Source organism: Lygodium microphyllum, chromosome 15 (genome assembly GCF_053477565.2).
Source record: "Lygodium microphyllum isolate KBCC chromosome 15, Lygodium_microphyllum_v1.1.10, whole genome shotgun sequence".
Classification (NCBI taxonomy): Eukaryota; Viridiplantae; Streptophyta; class Polypodiopsida; order Schizaeales; family Lygodiaceae; genus Lygodium; species Lygodium microphyllum.
In genome coordinates this window covers 91,165,168-91,183,251 of record NC_141149.1, presented here as the reverse complement: position 1 = coordinate 91,183,251, position 18,084 = coordinate 91,165,168, and positions in this window count along the sequence as shown.

Here is an 18,084-nt window from a genome sequence, read left to right as displayed (position 1 = left end):
AGCAAAAGTTCTCAATGAACATCAAAGAAGGTATGCACAAGTAAAAAGGGAATTGTGGGGAGTTGTAACAGGATTCAAGTGTGATCATGAATACTTTATAGGTGCTTCTGTAGTAGTAGAAACTGATTTTCTTCCAATCTTGGGCATGATTGCCAACTGCTCTATACCCGACATTGCTATGCTAAGATGGATTGCATATATTAAATCTCTCAATCCCAAATTAAAGCATATTGCAAGAAAGGCAAATCTAGCTGCTGACATGCCATCACGTGCAAGGTATGACAATGAAGAAGAGATGATGGAAAAAGATGAAGCTGAAGAATCTATACTTGCTAAATTTCATTCCATGGCTATTGAAAATACCTTTTTAGTTACTACATATACTAGTCCAAAGCTGAAAACAACAGGATGGTCAACTAGAACCTAGCATGCTCATTGCATTGCTCAAGTTCTAGTTCATTTCCTTGAAGAAGATTGGCTGAAGATTGGTCAATATTTGAGCGCAATGAAGAAGAAGGAGACTTGGATTGATGAGGAGATCAAGCATATCAAGAGGAAAGATTATGGCTTTTTTCTTAAAGAATGACATCTATGGAAAAGAAGAAGAAAGGAACGCATGTCTGAGTTTTAGGTAACAAAAGATTACAACAACAAGTAATGAAGGAATTTCATGAAAGCCTGTGGAATGCTGGCCATAGAGGCATATGGGGAACCTTTAGTAAAGTCAAATAAAAATATTGGTGGCAAAACATGTATCGAGACATAGCACATTTTGTTGAAACCTATTATGTGTGTCAAATGTATTCTATGGTTAAGCATGGAGATGGGTTACAATCGACTTATCCCTTGTCTATACATTATAGATGGGTTATTGATCTTGTAACCAAGCCTACAAGAATATGGAGCATGCAGTATTTAGTGCTTGCAAGAGAGAATCTAACCAATCAAGTTGAAGGCAAAGCCTTAACAACTAAATCCACTCAAGATGTTTACTATTTTTTTCTTGAAGAAGTGTTTTGTAGATATGGTTGTGCGGGTAAAGTAACTGCAAATAGAGGAGAGTTGGATGCTGATGAGGTACGCAACTTCTTTGCTCAATTGGGTATTAAGTTGGCTTTAACATCAGCCTACAATACTGAAAACAATGGAAAGATTGAGAGAGGTCATCAACATATTCTCAAAGCTCTAGCAAAGTCTCGTAGAGGAAAGATCAAAGAATGCCCTAAAATGCTACCTTTTGCATTATGGGCTGACTGGACTACTCACAGTTCAGTGACTTGCTATATGCTAGCTAAACTTATGTATGGACAACAACCAATTATGTCAATTGAAAAATCTATTCTCACATGGAGTCTTCTACCTTGGGAGGAAGGCATCAGTAGAAAAGAGTTACTGAGTTTGCCCATATGGAAACTAGAAAGAAGGCTTGAAGATGTTCAAGCAGCAGCTATTGAGAAGCTAAAGACAGCAAGACTAAAGAACAAAAGAAGAGTTGATAAGCGACATCGACTTCGGCCAAGAGCAATTTAAGAAAATGACTGGGTGCTTGTCTATGACATCAGCTTAGACAATCAATACAGTACTTCTAGGAAGATGGTGAAGCGTTGGTTTGGCCCATATATGGTAAAGGTCGTTCATGACAATGCCACATATTCATTGGCTAAATTGGATGGAATAAGCATGAAGATACCCATAGCTGGAAAAAGAATCAAGCTCTTCAAACGAAGAGAAAGTTCAACATATGAGCTAGAAGACTTAAATATAATTCAAGAGCATGAAGACATAGAGGAAGAAGAAGAGGCAGAAGATGAAGACATTGACATGGTAGAAGATACTTCTTCTAACACTGCAAATTCGTAAGACTTTGGCACATGCCAAAGGATGTGTAGGTTAGGAGGGGGTAGATGTTGTGTTGCTACGCACACACTGTGTAAATAAATCTAGAGTGTGGCTTCCTTTTAGATTTAGAGATACAATGCCATTTTAGACATTAGTGTTAGTGTCTATGGTTCAAAAATATTAGATTTTAGTCAATTTTCAATATTCTAGATATTACCTCTTATAAAAAAGCTACAAAACTATAGACAACTTCTAGATTATGATGACATGTAAAAGAAAGCATGTAGCTAATTTGAGAGGATTTTATGTTAAAAAAAGAGATTAGCAAAATCGTGTGATGTGCGATCGTTGTTTTCAAGCAGTGAACAACACTCTAAAAGTGAAAGATAAAGAATGAGTGATCTGGCACGATTCTAGTCAGGTGTCCTGGTATTTAACCCCCCTTTTGGAGCCATTCGAAGGATCAGATTGGTGATCTAAGCAGCATAGAGGAAGGTATTATTTTGTACACGTTTTTTTCTATTAGAGTTATATTTTCTCATAATGCTGAAAGAAAGTAATAGGCTTTATCTTTGTTACTATTCTTCTATATTTTTTAATTCTTTTTGGAAGTATTCTTCTACATATTCAATCTCTTCGAACCCCTTCTCTTCTATCTACTCCTCTCCTTGAATCTACATTCACCCTGCTGTCACTTATCTTCAAGAACTTGGCTTGAAAACGTCAACCCTTCTCTTATCTCTACTATCTCTCGAGTCTAAGCTCTTGAACCCTTGTGGTGACCTTCAACCCTATGTGCTACAACACCATTTGATGGTTCTATAACTCACTCTATCAATCTATTCATTTTTCTCGATATTATGGGGATGTAGATACCTATTGAAGCCTAAAATAATTGATGGGAGTCTTGAGTACTTCAAATTTTGATCTCAAAAGATCTACTTTGGGCATACATGTCTCAACACTACTTCTTAAAGCATGAATTTGGCACTTGTTGTTGTTGCTGCATCTAGGACTACTACATACATATACTTTACATCAATGAGTCACATACTCAATCATCACTACATGATTGCTATAATTTTTCTTATAATAGTAGTAAGCAAATATACTGGAGCTACATTTGCGCATGTTCAAAGGGTAATTTTCCATACTAACATCTAATTGACACTCAGTATCCCTAGATTGTGATTGTAAAGGCCTTGTAGTAAATGACTTTCATGGAGACAACTCTCTCTTTGTTGGCTTTCCATTTGCTTCATATGTGTTTGAAAGTAGTTATAAACTCCAAATGGTGCATTTGCAACATCTCTAAATGCTTGGGGAGTTTGCAAGGAGTTTGCAATGTTCTAAAGTCAACAACTTTGGACTCCCCTTCCTAGAAATGCAACATATGGTTCAATAGGTAGATCTCTTTGAAATGAGGAGCTGCACATGCTTACTGGTGCAAAAATGTTCACGGGATAGCTCAAGTAGTATGTTAGGATGTAGACTTTCTCTTGCATATGTTTTTCCAAATTTGAAACAGATGTTAGAGAGTCCACCCAGTTTTTCTGAAATATCAAACTTGCTTTCAACATCTGTAGTAAATGATTTGCAAGCTACTGCTCCCTTTGCATCAAACATAAAAAAACACACTGCTAGAAAATATTATCCAATTTCTAGAAGCCAATGTCATGCATAAGGAAGAAAAACCTTTAAATGCTTAGATGGGTGGATATGGATAGAGGGAAAGCCATTGACCTATGATTAATACTCTAAAGATTGCGGTAGGACCTTCCAGTGACAATGAAAGGATAGTTCCTACAACTAAAAGTCACCCTTTAGGCTTGAGATGGCCTTACGTATTGGGGAGTACAGAGAAGGATTCATGAATAGCTTGAGGTAAAAAGGCTCCTCCAATACTTCCAAGTCATCCAAGTTCAAAAGATGGCCTTCATTAGTCTTTGGGTGGCTGACAAATGCATATCACAATCATATGTATCTTGTCCACTTGTAAAAGACCCTTTCTCCCCAACCCCAGAGCTTGGAGAAAACATTTGTACAACTTCTTTTTTTTCCTACTTGTTAGTATTGATTCCAAGTTCAATTACATATGATATTCTTCCTAGTATCTAATGCTTCAACTTGTCCTTGAGCTATTGAGTAACAACCTTGCTACAAGATGATCACCCACTGTGGCCTTCAATCAACAATGTTTCTTGCATGTTTATCCTCCTCTATTCCAAGTTCACATATGTGGAAAGCTCAGAATAGAAACTCCTACAATTGTTCCAATGATACAAACTTATTCAGTTTCAAAGCTTTTCAAGTTCATGTAGTTAGTCACAAGCTGTTCCAAAGCCAGAAAATCCACCTCATCCTGAACAGTTTCAAGGTGGTTTAGGGATACAACAGAAGTACATGCCGCTTAGAATTGGGTTACAAATGAGCTAGAAAAATCATCCACTTTATTCTCAAGAAAATCAAGGCATTGCAAGTATTGCAAGTTCTCCAATGAGGGCTAAGCTGTGAAAAATGCTTGAACCCAGGGATTAGCATGGGCACCCCAATTACTTGAAATGAGAGAAAGCCCATTTAGAGATGCGGCTTTGTTGTCTAGTTTACATCATTATGAATTTGGACATGTATGAGATGCTAGCAATCATCATACATTAGACAACCACCCAAAGATGTCAATTGTAATATGTCAGTAGGAGAGTACATCAATTGGCATACCCAACCATGAATGTAATAAGTCTTGGGGTAACTAAGGGGGCTTGCTAAAGATAGGTGTATGCATGACTGACAAGACATGACAACGATCTTGGTGCAAGACCATAACAAGTGTCAACTTAGATCAGCCCTCAAGGCGTAAACTGCATACATATAACATGTAAAGAGAGCATGTACATAAAGGGAATATCCCATGGTGTCAATAATCAAGCTCAACTACATAGCCAAATGCTCAATGAATATCCAAGTGTTAGGTAGCGTCTCTCACTTGAACAAAAGTCGAATGCCAGATGAGCAAACAAATCTCAAAACATCATGGGGAAGGCATCATGCATCCAAGATCATGTAATATGTGATAGAAGCATAGACCTCAAGGTAACCTCGAGCTCATAGGTGTAAACCAATGTAGCATTAAAGCATAACGCATGAAAGAATTGACTGCCCCCATGACATCCAAGGCAATGTATTCCAGCTCCAAAATTGCAAATGTAGCCCAAATATGACGCTCAAATTTTTGCCATAGCATCGTCAGACATGTGGCAACAAAGGCATCCAATGTAATCCCCAAATGGCATAAGTGCTTTAGTACATAAAACTACCCACGTAAGTGAAAGGATGGAAGCCATGATCAATAGTAGAAATTTTTGCACAAACTAACATATGTCAACCCAACATGAAGCTCAAAGCATATCTAAGCCTTGTCATAACATCAAGCATCATAGCCATGTCCACAATAAGCATCAATGGAGCTTGTGACATGAATTAGTGGTGGCTGTCTCTATGAGTAACTAGCATGTTGCCTTGCTTTCAATTGTGATATCATGGAAAAACTTTACCATAACATCTGATCATCAAGGCAACTATATAGGGGCAACAATGGCATCATTATATGAGCTCTAAACATGGAGAAGTGTACTACTTCTGATAGGTTTCACTAAGATAACTGTTGTATACAATAGTGTCCTAAAGCATAGGAGTTCAAAGTTAATGCATATAATGTCGAAAGCCCAAGAATCAATGCCCAAGAGTACTGACCAATGCTAAAAGGTTTTAGAAGCTGTAAGTGATGACTGAGAGCCGCAATTTATATAACTGGGAGGATCAACTAAACAATAGGTGAAAATTTCTTAGCTGACACTAATTGAAGTAGGTCATGGCATATGCTGAAGAGTAGGGAGGGCACAAGGGAGGGCCAATGTGGACTCCAAACAAGCCTTGGAGTGAAGATAAAGAGTTCAAGAAACCCAAATGTCAACCAAATAAATTTAAGAATGCTCTTGTGCTATCCAATGATTAGGAGCCAACAACTTGAAAACTTGTTGAGTTGTTGCTATGCTGGCCGGTCACAAGGATGCTCAAGAAGGCTTCAAAGTAGCCTCAACAATGGCTTGAAGGACTGCCATACAAGTCCGGGAGTGGGGAGGGTAAACACATATAGTATTGGACTGAAGCCATAGCTACTACAAAACCTCTGGTGTAGGTATTCGAATGCAGCTGAGAGAAGGTTGGGTTGAGCTCTGCAATCTCGCTCTGATACTTGTTGAAGGGACTGTGCCCTAAAGTTTAAGAAGGGAGTGGAAGCAAGAGCTATGGTGGAAGGAGCAACAGCAAGAGAGAGAGATACACAATGTGGGAACTCCAACAACCACAATATGTGACCGGCCTTACCTTTATTCAAATATCACTAAAAGAATAAAGAATGAGGTGATAGTGATGGACGTCCTTACCTACAATGTATAGGTGTGCAGGTATTTGGATACTATCAATGTAACTAATATACGGGCAGCTAGGCACATGCGCCTTTACCCCCAACACTACAACAAAAACTCTCTCCCAGTCCTATGAGTTTTCTTCACCCAAGAACCCCTGAAATTTTACCTCAAAGTTATTGATGAGCTGTTAAATTTGATCTGAGTACCTCCAACTTGGCCATGGATCATGTGAGATCTCAAAGAAAAGCTACCATTATCCTATGGTACTCCATCACTGCTCCTTACAGCTCCTGTCTCTCAGCTATACCTATCTGAACTAGGTTTTTTTTTTGGTAAAATGTAACTAGATATAAGGAAAGAGGAGGAGGAAGGGACCAAAGACCAAAGCTCTAATACCAACTCTAATGAAAGAGACCTAGGAGAGAGACTGCAGAGGGGAGAGAGAAAGAAAGAGAAGAAGAGAGAGAAAGATAGGAAAAGGGAGAGAAAGAGAAGCAAAGCCATGGAAGTTGGAAGAAAAATAAAAAGAGACTTGATTATTGATAAGTGATACCCTAATTAGGTCTCTCAATTCCTTAAATACCATGCGTCGTGGCCATCTATCGCCACTCTTTTAAAAATGTTGTGTTGCACTATTCTCTCCATTTATATTTGTTTTCTTTCTTTAGCAAGCACTACAAGGATATGGAGGTATAGCGATGGCGGTTTCCGACGCAAAATAGCGGCGTTGCTATTTGCATTGCGACGCAACTAGAGATGGTGCTCAGATGAAAAAAACGTGGGCGGAAACTCAAGCGTGTTATTTTGCGCGCATACACGAAAGAGAGAGCGAAAGGGAGAGCGAACATCTTGCATTTGAGAGGGAGATGGAGAGAAAGAGTAAGAAGGAAAGATTCTCACCGCCACCACCGCCATTCGCGAAGAAGAGGAGGAAGTATATGGAGGGCGAAGAGGAGCTGCCATCACAAAGACGAGCTGTCGAATCAATCTTCGAGCCTTTACGGTGACTGCGTTATTCCTTCTTGCTTTCTTTTTGTGTTTTCTCTTTCTCTTTTACTTGTTTTTGTTAAAATTCATGTGTATTGAGAGAGGGAGATGAAATGAGAGAGAAAGAGAGGGAGAGGGCAAGGGAGGAAGAGGAAATGAGAGAGAAAGAGAGGGAGAGGGCGAGGGAGGAAGAGAAAATGAGAGAAGGAGAGGGAGAGGGAGGGGGAGGGAGAGGGAGAGAGAGAGGGAGAGGGAGAGGGAGAGAGCGAAACATTAAACATAATAGGGAAAGAGAGAAAGAGAGGGAGAGGAAATGAGAGAGGGAGAGGGAGAGGGAGAGGGAGGGAGAGAAAGAGAGAAAAAACATTAAACATAATAGGAAAAGAGAGAAAGAGAGGGAGAGGAAAGAGAGGGGAACACTAACGTAATAGGGAAAGAGAGAAAGAGAGGGAGAGGAAAGAGAGGGGAACACTAATGTAATAGGGAAAGAGAGAAAGAGAGGGAGAGGGAGAGGGAGGGAGAGGAAATGAGAGAGGGAGAGGAAGAAAGAAAAGGAAATGAGATAGGGAGAGGAGAGAGAGAAAACATGAAACATAATAGGGAAAGAGAGAGGGAGATGAAGAAAGAAAAAACATTAAACATAATAGGGAAAGAGAGAAAGAGAGGGGGAGGGTGAGGGAGGGAGAGGAAATAAGAGAGGGAGAGGAAGAGAGAAAAGGAAAGAAGGAATGAGAGAGAGAGAGAGGGAAAAAACATTAAACATAATAGGGAAAGAGAGAGAGAGAGGGAGAGGGAGGGAGAGGAAATGAGAGAGGGAGAGGAAGAGAGAAAAGTAAATGAGAGAGGGAGAGGAGAGAGAAAAAACATTAAACATAATAGGGAAAGAGAGAAAGAGGGAAAGAGGGTGAAGAAGGGAGAGGAAATGAAGAGGGAGAGGAAGAGAGAGAAGGAAAGAAAGAACGAGAAAGAGAGGGAGAAAACATTAAACATAATAGGAAAAGAGAGAAAGAGAGGGAGAGGGAGAGGGAGGAAGAGAGAGGAGGGAGAGATTGTTGTTTTCTTATTTGTTGTTGTTATGGTAGTAGTAGTTTTTTCTCTTTTATTATTTATTGTTGCTTAGTTTTCTTGTTTTTTATTGTTGTAGTAGTAGTAGTTTTGTCTTCTTTTCTTGTTTATTGTTATTATAGTAGTAGTAGTTGTTGTTATTTTTTCTTCTTTTTTTATTTATTATAGTGGTAGTGGTAGTCATTGTCATAGTCATAGTCGTGGTTGTGGTCATAGTCATAGTTATAGTCGTAGTCATAGTCGTAGTCGTCATAGTCGTGGTAGTAGTAGTAGTAGTGGTTTTCTTGTTTTTGTTGTTGTTCTTGTTGTTGTAGTAGTAATAGTTTTTTTTTTCTTATTTATTATTGCCTAGTTTTCTTATTTGTTGTTGTTGTTGTAGTAGTGGTAGTAGTAGTAGTTTTTTCATCTTTTCTTGTTTATTATAGTGGTAGTGGTAGTGGTAGTGGTAGTGGTAGTGGTAGTCATGGTTGTGGTCGTGGTCATGGTCGTGGTCGTATTTGTGGTCATGGTCGTAGTCATAGTTATTGTAGTCGTGGTTGTAGTAGTAGTGGATTTCTTGTTTGTTATTGTTGTTGTTGTAGTAGTAATAGTAGTAGTAGTAGTTGTTGTTGTAGAGAGAGATATATACTTTGTTAAAGAAAATGAGAGAAGGGGAGGAAGAGAAAAAAGAAGAAGGAATGAGAGAGAGAGAAGAAACATACAACATAATAAAGAAAGAGAAAAAGAGAGAGAGATGGAAGGAGAGGAGATAATGAATGGATAAAAAACAAAGAGAGAGTGGTCGCGAGGTCCTATGAGGTCCGGTGCAACACCACGAGATGGGAAACACTCCGACACACATTAAATTGTGGGTGGATGGGTGGGTGGAGACTTTACATATGTTGATTTTATTGAGTTACAAGAGAAAAAATCCATTCTCAAACCATTTAAGAAAGAAAAAAAGAATGATAACAAAAACAAAATTTTTGTCGTAATGTAGACAAAATGGAAAACGATGAAGGTCTTGATTTTCCAGATCGTGAGGCATATCTTAATCAGCGTGTTCCATGTCCTTGCTCTCAATGTAAGCTGACAAATAGACAAAAACGTCAATTGTCTTTATAACACGTATGACGCTTCGGCAAGTTTTAATCTGACATCATTGATCAGACGATCTTGGATTTTCAGCAAACGGTAAGAAAAGTTAATATCAATCATGCATTGTACTCGCAAGCTAATTGAATACCATATACAAAAAGATTGGGTGTGGCTGGCAAATTTTCTATCTAGGGAGGTGACGTCTTGTCCCAAGGAGGAGTGCACCCTTTGCAGCTAATTATAAGAGTTTGTGGGCGTGCGATGGATGGAGTGCCTGAGTCAATCCACCACTTGGAAGATACTACCCAATCTATACCGTCAATACCAGAGGAGACAAACAGCCTTCGAGACTTACCTACAATCTTGGAGCCTGATATGGAGGCAATGATCGATGCATTGATTCCCATGGATGTCGAGACTTCTAATCCACTTAGAGAGGAAGCATCCATACCATTATATGATGGGTGTCGAGTATCTCACCTGAAGACACTGCTTGCGCTCCTAAGTGTGCAAGCAAAATACGGGTGGAGCGATGCGAGTGTGATTGAGTTGATCAAGCACCTTGTACGTATGCTTTGTTGATTTCTTTTTGGCACTATCATTAAAAACATTTGTGTTTTTTTTAGGTGTTTTATGATTTTTTTCAAGTTACTGAAGTATCATATATTACCACTTGCAAATACCATACCTGAGTCTCGTGATGATGCACGACATGTTTTACGAAAGCTTGGCATGGACTACAACAACATCCATGCATGTATCAAAGATTGCATACTGTTTTGAGGAGAATACAAGACTATGGAGACACGTCCAAAGTGTGGTTCTCACAGGTATTAATAGGACTTATAAGGGCAAACCATCCCTCAAAAAGTTCTTAAACACTTTTCGCTTATCCCCCGCATAAACCACATGTTTCGTATGTCCGGCATGGAGAGCTTGAAAGCGTGGCATGCACAGAATAGGTCCACAGATAGAGTTCAACGAATATCAATGGATTCATGCGCATGGAGCCACATTGATTGTACCTTTCCAAGCTTTGCCCGAGAACCAAGAAATCTTCGGCTCGGTCTTGCAATGGATGGTGTGAACCCATTCGGTCTGTGCTCAACTTCTTACAATATTGGCCTATAGTCCTTGTCAAATACAATATCCCTCATGGCTTTCTACAAAGAAAGGACATCTCATCCTTAGCTTACTCGTCCCCGGCCGCCGCTACAAAGTCAAAAATATGGATGTGTATCTTCATCCATTAGTTGATGGGCTTAAGATTTTGTGGGAGGAGGGGGTTCACCGTGCAAGATATGAGCAAGCACAATGGTCGACAGTCCACCAATATTTGAGCCATTCTTATGTGGACAATGCATGACTTTCCGGGGTTCAGAGAGCTCTCAGGTAAATAGGCTTCTGTTCTCGTTGGTGATATCTGTCATAGCTCATTCAAGTTTGTATTCACTGGATAGAGATATTGGGACATGTCTGGTTACCTCAGGTTATCATGCATGTCCATTGTGCGGGCCACAGTTAGACTCTCGAAGGTCACGAACCATGAAGAAGATGGTATATCAAGGATATGTTGCTTTCTTTCCAGAGGGTCATGAAATTAGGGAAGGTTTTCTTGGACGACCTTCAACACGTATGAATGCCCAAAGCTCATAAGAGTTGAAAATGGTCCACGCGGAGTCACATCCAAACGGAATGTGACGATTCTCAGTTTTCTACTAGTTTCCATATTGGACCCACTTACAGATCAACCACTTGTTGGATCCCATGCATATTTTCAAGAACGTGGGCATCTTGCTATGGGACCACATCACAGGAAAGAGAAACACTATAGGGGCATGAATGGATTTGAAGGAGGTCGGAAAGATGGAGGCGCTTTGCCTGTAGTCGAGTGCTAATAGTCATGTGTAGCTACCTCACACTCCTTGGATTTTGTCCACTAGAGAAGAGTGCATTGTGAAGCAAATAGTCAAGTCTATCCGCACTTCGACGGGTATGACGCGTTCTCTCAGGTCAGCGTTTTCTAAAGATGACCAATTATCAGGGCTAAAATCTCATAATTGGCATAAGATATGTCAGGTTTATACTACGAATGGATTGTAAGTGGCCTGTGCATTTTGCTATTTGGAGTATAGTCATTATTCATAATGCTTTCTCATTTGTGGCAGTTTGTACTACCGATCGCGATCACAAGATGCCTTACTCTAGAAATACGCGGGGCCATTTACAGGTTATCAACTTTAGTGCAATGGATCTTACAAAAGGAGATTAAGACATCCTCTATTGAGTCCACGAGGCAAGGAGTAGTGGAGACAGTCTGTCTCTTTGAGAAATACTTGCCTACCAGCATGCTCACGATACAAATCCACCTTCTTGTGCATCTTGTAGATGAAGTGGAGATTACTGGACCTGTCCATACACAATGGATGTTCTTCTTGGAGTGCTTCATGAAAACCCTAAAAGGCTTTGTATGACAAGGAGCTCAGCCAGAAGGCAGCATGGCTGAAGGTTGTTGGTGTTTGAGGTGCTAGTGCATATTTCACAATGCCTACCAACAGTGGATCCAGACAACAGTATGCTATGGTCGCTGAAGGACGATGATAGACTAACCGGAGATGTGGTGGTTGGAAATGGGGTAGAAAAAAGAATGGATGCTGCAATGGAGGAGAAAGTGAATCGCTTTTGTATGTTGCACCATGCCTCTCTATGGAGACATGGCTCGCCAGGTACCAGTAATCTAGGCAAGATCGAGAGGAAGCACGATTTGAATTTTGACATAGTATGCGCCATCGACCAATTCTATATCTCGAGGGCATGGAGGAGATTCCGCGGTTTATGTCAATGCAATGGTTGCATGGATCTTTAATCGGAGCGTCTCGCAAAGGGGTGGAGGTCTCAACAGAGGAGTGAAAATTCTCGAGGGGATGTAGTCCAAAGGTGATGATGTGTTGAGGGTTTGTCGTATCTATATTTTATATATAATAAATAATTGAGTGTTTCAATGTACAATACAAAATATGTAGTGTAGTGTGGTCACGGGGATGGCATTTCTGCATGGAGTATATTGACAAAATGCGCTCCACAACAGACTGTGGTATCATGACAAGATTTGAGCAAGAGAGCCGACGGCGAGCAATGGATCCAAACACGGTTATAGATGAGATGGAGTATTTTGGGAGCTTGCGAAGTACTATTATGGTGGATAACCGTAGCTTCTCCATGATACTATTCGATGTGCAGTGGTTCAAAGTGATACTTGAAGGATCTGGAGCAATAGTTCGACGAGGTCCAACTGGATTTCTCGAAATAGATTCTGAAAAAAAATGGATAGATTTTCGTGACACCTTTGTGTTTCCGGCCCATTGTGAATAGGTGCATGAACTCATTTGTTTGTTAATTGTATTACGACATGGTATATGTCACAATAGTTAAATCTCTCTTGTACGTGTTTGTGGACAGGTAATCTTCTATCCAAACCTTTGACAACCTCGATGGTGGTATGTTATACCTTCAGCTCCCCGAAGTGCCAGAGTATATGATCAAAACAATGTTCTAAGTATAGATGAGGACAATATGAAAATAGAGGGGTCGATATTGCAAGGAGTGGAGGCCACCGTGTTGAGTGTTGAAATGACTTGTTTTTTGGATGATTTTTGTTGTTTTTGAGAGCTGAATGATTGATTTTATGGGATGATTGATTGATTTGGAAGAGGGTTGAGAGGGTTTTGGATGATATTGATTGTGTTTTGGAAGATTATGATGTTTGTTGATGATTCTGTGATGTTCTGATTGGTTCTGTATACCTTCTGTTTTGGTCTGTTTTGTTCTGATGGTCTTCTGTAAGGAGGGATGGAGTATAGATTGATGAAGAATGAGATATTGTGAAAGCTTAGTGAATGGTTTGTGAGAGTTTGGAATGGTTTGAGAGTGAGTTATGAGGTTTTGATGACCTTCTGTAGGTCTTCTGTAGAGCTTCTGCTTCTGTTCTGTTCTGTTCTGTTCTGTACTTTAACTGTTCTGGTACTGTTCTGTAGACTGTTCTGTAAGTGTTCTGTGGAATGTATGTATGACTTTTGGGAAATTTTTCTAGCCTTGGAAAGAGGTAAATACAAGTGCAAAAGAGCTGGAGGAAGTGGAAGAAGTAGCTGCTGAAGACTCAAGTGAAGACTAGAGTAAAGTGACAGTAGTGAGCTATGAAGAGACACTGTAGTGGCTCTGGTGACCTTTCATATCAGACATACCTCTTGGGAGGGGTATCCACGACCTAAGAGTGATTATTGAGAGTAATTTTGAGAGATTGTAGTGAGGATATGATGTATTATTGATGGTGTGTGAGAGAGAGAGTCAGAGATAGCCAATTCTACTAAAACAAAGTGATTGTATATGAGAGATTGAGAGAGAAGACTATGAAGATATTGAAGATGAATACTATGTGATGTATTTCCATTCAAAGATGGTGTATTTTTTTGTTTTCTTTGTTCTATTGATGGATTTTGTGAAGATATTGAAGAATATGGTTGATTCTATTAAAAACCGTGGGAGATTTACATGATGCTGCATGAAGATTTGTTGTGCGTGGTGTTCTTTTCTTTGTTGTGATCATATGAAACATGATAAACAAGCTTGTTGATGTTACAAGATAGATTTTCTTGCAAGAGAATTCCCTTTTCCTTGGTGTTCCTCTTGGGGCTCCATGTTTTTGGCGCGCAGCCGGGGAAACTTGCCATCAACAAGCACCAAAAGAGGCTGAAAATGAAGGAAATGGCATTGCCAAGAAAAGAAGAATTCAATGGATGTTTGTAAAGTTCCTTCTTCCAGTGAAGAGTTGGAATTTCTCATAATCAAAGCCACTTTCCACAAGAAGTTCATCCCACAATGGCGGAAACACATCACCATCATGATGCATGCTCTATGTAGTGGACAGTTTCCTCTTCCTATTGAAGCAGCAGAAACTTGCATCTTGGTGGCAAATTGTTTGGGAACAAACTGAAGAACAGAAACAGGGAGAATGAACATCCATGGAAGATTTGGCATTCATTGAGAAGTTTCCAGACAACATCAAGTGGGAGATTGTGAAGAAGCTTCAGGAGTCTTGGTCTGTAGAGGTTCACAGGGACAAGAAGGAAAAGAGTTGGAATTTGTTCGTGGATGCTCAACAGCAAGATACATGGGATGCTTGGTGTACTGATAATCTTCTGTTTGTTCAATTAGCAACCCACTGGAAGTTGGTAGACAAAGTGTTTTTCACAACATACACTGTTGAAACCATCAGAAGCTGGCACTACTATGATGATGGCACCACCACCATGCTTAGACGTATGCATTTTGACACCTTCAGAACCGAATACCTTCCTCTGTGCAGTGGCATTAAAGCAGAATTTAGGGACGTTGAAAAGAAAGAAGTAGAAGAAATGTTGGCAAGAGAGTCCTCCAGAGACTGAAGCCTTCTGTTAACCCTCTGTGGAGCACTAACAACATAGTGGAGCCAACCCCCTGATGAATGACGCAATAAAAAGGCAAGCGTTAGAACGAGTCCAGAGGTACGTGAGAAGAGAGAAAGCAAGAATCAGAGCCGAGAGCGAGCTCGCAGCAGAAGCCGCCTTTGACGCCCTTGCGGAACTCTTTACAGAAGTCCCAATGGCACATCAAGCCCTTCCTCCTCCTGCTGGAGGTCCACTTCCAAGCCAGATCCGTCCTGGAAATATTGATGACAGACCAGCAAATGTAGTCCCATTGCCAGTTTTTAAGGGAGAGTACAATGAAGACCCCGATCTTCATGTAGCAGAGTTTATGGTAGCATGTGTGGCTAACAATGCCAGAACCCCTGAGCATTGGTTAGCAATATTCCCCGCCACTTTCAAGGGCGCGGCGTTTCAGTGGTATGAGAGACAAGCAGCAGGAACTTTTGGCACATGGGACGACCTGAAGTTGGCCTTCCTCACTAAATTCAGGCGTGAAGGCTTTGAAGAGCGGATGAGAGAGGAATTTATGAACCTAAGTCAGTCCTCTGGAGAAAGAGTAGAAGCATATGTCTCACGAATGGAATCCATCCTCAAGAGGTGGACTAACCATAATCTAGATGATGGCATTCAGAAGGGAGTGTTTCTCAGAGGATTACAACCAGAAGTCCGTAAGTTTGTGGAGCTGCAAAGACCGGCCACACTGCAAGCTGCAACAGAAGGTGCAAGACTGTACGATGAAGTGGAAGCTAGATTAGCAATGAATACAGGAAGAGGAGTCCTACCTCCTCTGGTGCCAGGAATGATGTACCCACCAAATGCAGTCCCAGGGATTGTTCCTTATCCCTACCAACAGATGCCCCCGGTCTCACAGTACAGTGCACCAAATCCACAGTGGCCACAATCCATGCCTCAAATGGTGGTTCCACCACAACAACCATGGTCTCAACCAATTTCCTCAATGCCAAATCAGCAGCAACAGTGGAATCCTACCAACTGGAGCCAACAGCCAACAGTTCAAACAGGAGCTCTGAATCAGAACCAAAACAGAGACCCCTCTGTACCAGCCCAACCCGTTTATGCAGTAATTACAGAGACTCCTCAAAACCCTCCTGCCAGTACGTCCGGAGGAGAAAGCTTGAAGGATTATTTATCCAACTCAGTTGCAAACATCAAAAAGGAGTTGATGGATGTGATTACAGAGCAACTACAGACGCTGAAAGTGAATACCGCAAGCATATCCAACGTTGCAGGAGCAGGAAGAGATGTGATGCGGTCAAATACTTGGTGTGGTAAGTGTCATCAAGCAGGCCATTTAGCCACTGAATGTACACGGAAACCAACCATCCCTGGAGCCTTCTGTTCCTACTGTTTGCGGAAGAACCATACAGAGGACATTTGCTCCCTGAAGGAGATGCATGACAAGAGAAGAAAGGAAGAAGACGCAAGATTCAACTTGCTAGAATCCAAAATGACAACACAAGATATTGGACCCAAGCCTAGAGATTTTGGTCCTAATTTCGGACCCAGAAGATTTCCTTCCCAAAGTTACAGAGGAAGACAGTCTGGCGGTGGTCAGAGATCAGAAGTGGAGTGTTACAGATGCGGAGAAAAGGGCCACATCTCACCAAACTGTCCAAATCCTCGAAGGTCAGTGGATTACAAGCCTTTATGCAGTCGATGCAAAGGAGAAGGCCACACTACAAAAGACTATCCAAGCCCAGCCCCAGTGAAAAACAATGCTACTGATAGTCCGTCCAAGGTCCAAGAGCCTACCTCCAATTTGGTAGAATTGGAAGTTGCTGCCATCACGCGTGCAAAGCAGAAGGAACCACCTACCCAGAAAGAAAATAACCCTCCAGCCAGAACAGTGAAGTTCAGTCTTCCACCAGAAGAACAGAACGGAACAGAGCTTAACAGTGCCGTACAGAGCCCTACAGAGCCACAGAGAGTTACAGAGACAGTTACAGAGACAGGACCAGAGGTCCAGGATACAGAAGAGGAGGAAGTGCCACAAGTGGCAGAAGAAGTTCCTGTAATTCCTATGTTGGAAGAAAGAGGAAAAATGAAAATGGGTGTTGCCCCATTCCCTAATCGGTTAGAGAAGCCAGTGGATCCTATTAAGGAATACGATCTGGTCAGAGATCTAGATACCCTTAGACCAAACCTCACATTCCGACAATTATTGATGTTGTCTCCCAGTTGCCGGAAAAGGTTCAAAAGTATACTGACGAAAAGACGTGGTTTAAGGATTGCTCCCTCCACAGTGACAAAGTCCAACAAGGCTACAGAGCCTGTAAAAGAAGTGGATGTGGTTAACGCTTTCCTAGATCCGGGTACCCCAGAGACTGGCGTGTGGATAGAAGGCTGCTTCATTGCAAATGCACTGATTGATGGAGGTTCATCAATGAACATTATGACGGATGTGACGATGAAGGATCTAGGCCTACAAGGTGTGCAACCAACCCAATGGCTCATCAGACTGGCGGATCAGAGCAGAATCAAGCCTTTGGGCATTCTCCCATATGTGAAGACTACAGTGGCTGGAAAAGATTATTGGCTAACCTATTTGGTGGTGAAGCCAAACTCTTATGGTACATCCTATCCTCTGTTACTAGGCAGACCATGGCTTTTTGAAGCCCGAGCAAGGACGGATTGGTTTAAAGGAACTTTGACCTTGGGTAGAGGACCCAACAAAGTGGTGCTGAAACTGTATGGTTCTCAAAAAGGACATGGATCCACCTCTCTGGAATTATCTTCTGACTCCCCTAACGAGGCTACGGATGGAACATCAGCAGACGAAGATGCTGTCAAACAAATCCTTCCTAAGAAAACAGTGGCATGTTCCTTAACAGTGGATACAGTAAGCCGACTTCCAAAGGATGCAAAGCCATTATCAATGGGTGAATACTTCCTGCCTGAACCGGGAATGACTTCTGAAGTCACTTCTGATAGTGAGATAGAGGCATGGATGTACTGCTCTCCCTGTTACATGGCCACAGCAGAGCCAGAGACAGAGGCAGGAGAGGAACCAGAGAATCTGTTCTTCTGTTACAGAGCTCCTACAGAAGCAGAAGCAGAAGCAGAAACAGAAGCAGAGGCAGAAGCAGAAGCAGACGCAGAGACAGAGACAGTAGAGGATGAATATGATATGGACGAAGAGGATTATGCAAGTGAAATGGAAGAATCTATCCCACCTGAAGAGGATACATTTGAGGAAGAAGTTCCAG